Genomic DNA, 7,724 nt, shown 5'->3' with positions numbered 1-7,724 from the left:
TAGCCAAACAAAACATTTATGTGAGATCTAGTCGAAATCTGAGGATTGGTGTAGTAATTCTGTACATTTTTTATGTGTAATCAAATTAATAGCATGAGAGCCATAGGCACAGTGCATGTGGGTGCATCGACATATGTAATTTTTTTATTTGAATGTCTACTCGTATATTAAAAGTCTCTAATAAAGTAATCCTGTCAATTACAAAACAACAACTCGTATTTATTTATTTGAAGTGTTTATATTAATTGGGTATGGGTAGAAATTTAGAATTATTAAGAGTTCCAAATAAATGGACTGTAAAGGCATTTTGAAAATTTATATAATCTTAATTCGTTTTTATTTACAATCATCAATCGTCATAATTTTGCAGAGTATGAAACAATCGGCACGTGTAGTATTGTAGTTTTTTTTATCTGACCGATCGAATATAACATTTTTTCCGAATCTATAGGAAGGAGTATATTTTGCTTGCTTTCAATTACAACCAAATATATAGCTATAGTAATTATATATCATTATCAAATCTGACAAAAAGCGAATGGTAATATTTGAAAAACAAAAATCGTACATACACTGACAACTATTATATTTGTACGACATTCCATTCGATACAGCTGATCTTTGTATTTATATATGAATGTGAACATCGAGTTGTTTGTTTGTACAGAAAAGGAAATCCTTGTCACGAATCAGTTCAATAAAAATACCTTTAATATATTTAAGTTTAGTGATTTTGAGGATAATCAAATTTATTTAAATCTTAAGGTTTGATTCTACGAAACAACAAACATTTTTTAAATTAACATTATTGACGTCATAGCTTAGTCATTAATTTTAACAAAGCGCTTTAGACATTTTTGTCCTTGCTTTCGTTACAATTTATCTGATTCATTTCAGTACATTTGCCACTGTGGGCAAACCCCATTTATATTTTATTAGAGATATTTAAAGATACAGTGAAACATAACAATAAAGAATAATTTATAAATAAATGAAATATCTGAAATTAAATAAATTTTCCTGTCCGATGGACGGATTCAACGATAGCATTATATAAACTATGTTCGTCAGAGGGTCGAAATTCAACCATAATCATTATTGGAAATTTGAAAAATACATTTTGCAATATATATTACAATTGGAAAATTTCGATACCTTATTTCCTATATTTTTTTAATTTTTTATAAATTAAAGCTCGTGAATATCTACCAAAAAAAAGACATAGAAAGAAATCGGTGCACGAACGTCAAAGGTATTGAACTATTTTGTCTTTGTCTATTTATATATAGATGTTTAAAAAAAGGAGTCGAATTTATAAAGACCCGTTCTTTGAGACCCTTATCCCACTATGTGAGGTCGGCACAACATGTATTTCCCTTCCACTTCTTTCTGTCAGTCATCATCTCAGTCCTTCCCCTTTTCATACACATATCCTTTCTTACGCAATCCGTCCACAATTTCTTCGACCTCCCCATCTACTATATCCATCAACATTCATACTCATCACCTTTCTTATAAAGAAACTAACAACTATATTACATTTTTATCTGTATTTTGTGGTAAAGTAAGGGTTAATCAGTGTATGTATTTTTGATGAAACTGTTGTTGATATCCTGCGTCGATATATGGGAAATATTTTCATAGACTTTGAAGGTTTTCGCGACAAAACGTTCGTGGTCAGACTGGTAAATGGGCCACATGGAAGTTCCATGTGGCCCATCAATAACATCCATACATCGTCAATGCGTTGCAGACCAATATATAATATATTATATTTGTGTGTACGAAAATACAAATATTACTATATAACTGGTTATCTTCTATATAGGAACATACCTAAAAACAAAAACGATAGTTAAAAGAGTGCATATTTTACATTGTTTAATATATTTTTATTTAACCTAGTCGAAGTCAAAGTCTTGAAGTTTTTCATTACGGTTTCGGTCACAAATCGGATGAAACTCGAGAAAATTCGGTGAAAGAAAATAGGTCCCTGTAAGACTATCACTTTTACGGGAGCTGAATTCGATTGCTAAGGTACCAAATAAAAAATCCTGCGTCTGTAATGCCGCAGTGACGTAATAGTAGCAACCAATTTTTGTCAAAATAAACATTTTTTTTAATGTAAAAAAGTAAAGCTTATTCTCCACACTGTTCCAACGCCAAGTACTGTTACTAGTTACACATGTTTCAGAATTTTATTCGACACATGAACATTTTCGACGATAAGACATCGTGCGTAAGCACGAGATGAATTATAAAAACAAATTAAGCGCAGAAGCACAAATTAAGATTCACACGTTCTAGCCCACTATATACCTATCTATTGCTTGTACAATATATCTTGCTGAAATTTGAAAACGAAGTAGTTGATGGATAATGTGCCAGTTAAAAATATAATATTAAGCACAGAAATCAGAATACAAAACACATTTTAAATGTTACCCAATTTAAAATGAGTGTAGGTCATATCAATCAGATAGTTCACTAATTAAAATTATTACAAAATGATGTTATAAATGTGTTTTAAATCTGTCGTTTCACGTAAAAGAGCATCCCTCGGCCAATCTATAAAAATGTAGTCTATTTAAATAAAAGGAAAGCATTAAAAGTCAAGGACATGTCACGATATCAAGTTGAACTAGTTTTCATCATCTTATTTAAAAAAAATTCAAACGCTTAAGATATATTATTAATGTGTTCTTATTTAAATTTTGATAATTATCTGTCTATGTAAAGAATCGATCTATCTGTAAATGTAAAGAGAAATTTGCTCAAATATTATTATTTTTTATTACTAATAGAAATTGACTATTTAATGAAGAAAGTTCCTTCTCCCAATTGTCCCGATAGCGGCGCTGAGATAGAGGATGTATATACATTTTAATGAATATATACATTTTAAGAACACACCTTAGTGATCCCCTTCTATCACAATTAATAGATAGATCAATTGGAATATGTAATATTTATCTTGCAAATCCTACTTCAGAGCTAGCCAAAATTATTTATAATATAACTAAACATAATATAAATAAGCGAAACTAGACAATATATTATAATTAATTTAAAGATAAAATAAACTGTGTAACCTACCAGAGCAACATAGTCACCGAAGTGACTCAGCTCCAAAAAAAAAAAAGCTCTTAAAATGAGAATTAAAAAAAAGTGTAAGTGACAGTATATTTATTAATATTTTTTTGCGCCATACGGCTTACGAGTAGTTTTAGTAAATGAGCTTCGCAGTGAAAGTGTTCAGACTATGAAAAAAGCAAAATTGTAAGTATCCAAATGTAATTATGTAGGTATCCTTATCATCATTAACAACACCACAAGTCAGTGGTGGAATCTGACGACGAAAAATATTCATGAGCTTCCAACAAAGATGAAGAAGCCTACTATGAAGCTCTGGCTCCTGTTGTTTGTCTGAAATTATTTGATTGACATAGAAAAAAAAAAACAAAATTTAAATTTAGAAAACTGTAGAACTGTATATGTATAATTTGAATTTTTCGTCATGCAATCACTTTACCAATTTTTACACAACTCTTTCTTTTCGCGCGTTTTTCGCTAACCATCGCAATTAGCATTCAATCCCAGTACCATCAAATCCAAAATAGTATATAGTTTACTAACACAAAAAACTAAACACAGTTCTGTTTTAATCCTATAAAATACCATACTGTAAACGTCCCACTGCTGGGTTAAGGCCTCCTCTCCTTAATTGGAAGTTTGGAGCTTAATAGACTACGCTCCAATGCATTTTTTTATAGAATAGGAAGGCAGACGAGCATATGGGCCACCTGATGGTAAGTGGTCACCAACGCTCATAGACATTGGCATTGTAAGAAATGTTAACCATCGCTTACATCACCAATGCGCCACCAACCTTGGGAACTAAGATGTTATGTCCCTTGTGCCTGTAATTACACTGACTCACTCACCCTTCAAACCGGAACACAACAATACCAAGTACTGCTGTTTTGCGGTAGAATATCTGATGAACGGGTGGTACCTACCCACACGAGCTTGCACAAAGCTCTACCACCAGTAATAGTCCATGTAATCCACAAACACATGTTTCAGAATTTCAATCGACACAAAATTTATCGTCAAAAATATAGTATATTATTAACGGAACAGTGGTAATATTGAAAATAGTGTCTCGACATTCAGGAAAAATTTTGTTTGATACAATATTTTTAATCACAATTTAAATACTTATTAAAGAGTGCCTGCTTTAATAACTTATTTTAGGATCGACAACGGATAAATAAAACACCAATATGATTTTAATAAGTATATTTAATGAATATTACAACATAGCTATTATTTTAGATAATTAAATTTTCAGAAATTGTCATTTCCTTGTAAGAAAATAATGATGAACTATTGCATGATTTAATTTGAAATCCCTTTTAATAACTACATTTATTTTAACAGGCGAAAATATAATTGTTATCACAATATACTTACAAAACTAAAACTATATAAATTGAACTAAATATTTACAAAGGTTATAAAAAGGTCAGCGTTGAGAAATTTTTGTTGCTAGTCTCAACTAAAATTTATTAAAAAATGAGTTTGTAAATACACACGTATAGATCGTATCATAATAACACAGTTACGAAGACTTAACCAGTCCATGTTAAGGACGAGGCGGTTTAAAACTAAGTGAACACATTTTACTTTTGCGTTCATAAAATAAAGGTCTCATTATAAAGTGACATAAATGAAACCTTTATTTACGAATTCGACACTTGTAACTTATTAAGTATAATATACTAGAACAAGAAGACGAGATTACATTGAATGATGATTTAAGTATATGAACATGTTAAGATTAAATCTACAACCAATAACATGCGAGAGAACATAAATTCACTTCCTGAAATCAATATTTACAATACTATATTGTGTTTCCTTTTAGAGTGGTTTTAGGAAAGAAGATTTAAATTGAAAAAAAAAATCAATAACGAATCAAAGAGAACAAAATTAAATTTTTAAGCATTAATCGTTTTACCTATGTTTCGTTTAAGAGATGAGTAGTTAAACTGTAATGCGTAGTAAACTTTTATATGAGATGAGATAGATTGGATTTATTTTAGTTGTATGAAAAAAATCTAATCCACAGTCAATAAACATGTCAATAAAGGTAAATAAGAGAAGAATTAATTAAATATTATGTTTGCTACTTAAATTTAAAATAAGAACTGTTTACTATTTATTATACAATAATAATGTAAGTAGTATACATTATAAATTATACGTTTTATTGCCGACAATTGTCTCAATTTTGATTAAATTCTAAAAAAAATGTTTTTAAATAATTAATATTTAAAAACATTTTTTATATTAACAATTTACTCTCTAAATAGATTCATAGCTTCTAACAAGTTTATTTATTACTATAGGAGCTTGTTTTGTGGTATACAATAATTAGTAATTAATATTTAAATAAAATAATCTAGGACCAAAAATACGATTATTATTAATGTATTATAATAAGGTTTCGAAATGTATTCATTTAAACCAGTGTTACCAGTAAAGGGGTACCCACCACTTAGTACGTTTTTTATCGTATGTGTAAGCTTGTTATTTCATTAGGATATATAGTGAGGTAAAGTATAAAATAATTAAGGCTATTTGCACGCATGATACAAATTTAAATGTTTAATGTTATACAATAAATTGAACGTTTCTAATCGTAAATCTGTTTATTCCGCACAACGCAGTCGACAATAGCTCAAAATTATTTTTCATTTTATTACATAATATATCACAAAATCTCAAAGGTTATTTCGGATTTTCAACCTAAGTTTTGATAACCCCGTAACGTGCACAACTCACAACAATGACGACCTCAATAGCTTGAAAAAATATGGCAAAGAGCCAAAAAACTATTTAAATAGAAATATATATAAAAACAATGCCATAGGAAGTTATTAATTTAACGATGGCACGTATTATATAATAAATTATGGGCAGTTTACACATACATAAAACTTATCATCATAAAATACGCGTAAAATATAGTTGTTACATAAATGTACTTTAGCGTTACCCATTATCTACAATATTGTTTAATTATACGCGATACAATTCAAATATTAAATATAAACTTACTTATCTAAAATTTTCCCAACGATATCTCAAATAAAGTTTTTAATAATTTTTCAAACTACTTCTATGTTAGTATCAACTATTTTACCTCTTCATTTCTCAGACAAAAATTACTAAAGTCAAATTCAAAGCATTACCGGTCGTTGTTCGATGGCGTTGCTTAACTACGTTACGCAGCTGACATTATTGAGAGCAAAATTCGAAATGAAAAATAATATTGTACTTTAGTAATAAAATTATCTTTTTTATTGATAATAAACAAAAGATGGTTTCAAAGCTTATATTTTAGTTACTGTACATAATATTACTTTTGCGAAATTGGAGTTCAAAAAGTTACAGGATTTCGACTTCACCAAAATTGTTGGTTGGCTGATTAGTAATTGATTTAAAAAACGTGAAAGCGATTGCGTATATTTTATATCTATCGAGATCAAAGTATCGAAAAATAAACCTTTTTTTATTTTTATAAAACGAAACAATTTACGCGAATATATTAAACTAAGTTAATCCACTTATCTAACTTATTATAAACTGACGCAGAAGGATAGCTACAACACTTTTGATCACATTTTTTCTCACTATAGCTTTCATTTTAAAAGTCGATAGAAAAAAATAAATTAGTTGTGATAATTTAAATAGCTTTTGATCTATTAATATACTTATTTGTTATTTAGTAAATTAATTAAAATTCAGAGAAGCCGTTTTGACTCTTATCTCGTATGGTCAGCCTGCAGCACTTTGGCAAGTGACTGACATATTTAGACAAAACAAATTCTTTTATATTGGGTAAGAACTGTGAGATTCACGACAAAAGTTTTTGTTTCTTAATAGTGTTGACATTTTATGATTGTTAAAAATGTCATCAAAATGTGTTGGTATTGTATAATTTATTAAGTAATTACATAATAAATGTCCCGAAAAGTCCAATTTATAGACTTGACTTAATATATCTTTAATAAATTTTCGTTTCAATAATTTTTTTCTAGATTTATATTTCATAAAATAAGTAAAATGTAAAGTAGCCCAGACGTACCTGACACGCTGACAAACGTGATAAAAATGTCAAAATAGCACTATCATATAATAATTGTACAACTGAACCTATTCAACAACAGTTTATATTGCTGTATAAAATTATATTTAGTTAAAAAAAATATATAAATTAACTATCAATTAATTTAAGCAATTCCTTTTGCAAAAGCCAATAACTGCGCTTAAAGAATTAACAACACATAGGTAACTATTGAAAAAAAAATAAGCTACTACTTGATAAAACAAAATCCACTTCTACATAAGATTATTTATAAACTAAACCAATTAATAATTATTATGTTTGCTTGTGATAACTATTATCTATATTATTATTATTATTATTATTATTATTATATATATATATAAAAAGTAAATGACATTATAGTAAAATTGAAAAATATATAATTATAACATTAGTAAGTAGTCAACTTATAAAGTGAAACTAAATTTTTGTTTATATTTAAAATGTAAATCTGATAATTAGTTGACGGCGATAAAAAATATATTTCCTGTTTAGAAGGTATGTTATTGAGTTATAAGAGGCTCTGTTTTAGTAAAAGAAAGTAGAC

Source organism: Nymphalis io, chromosome Z (assembly GCF_905147045.1).
Source record: "Nymphalis io chromosome Z, ilAglIoxx1.1, whole genome shotgun sequence".
Classification (NCBI taxonomy): domain Eukaryota; kingdom Metazoa; phylum Arthropoda; class Insecta; order Lepidoptera; family Nymphalidae; genus Nymphalis; species Nymphalis io.
Note: the sequence above shows the minus strand (reverse complement) of the source record.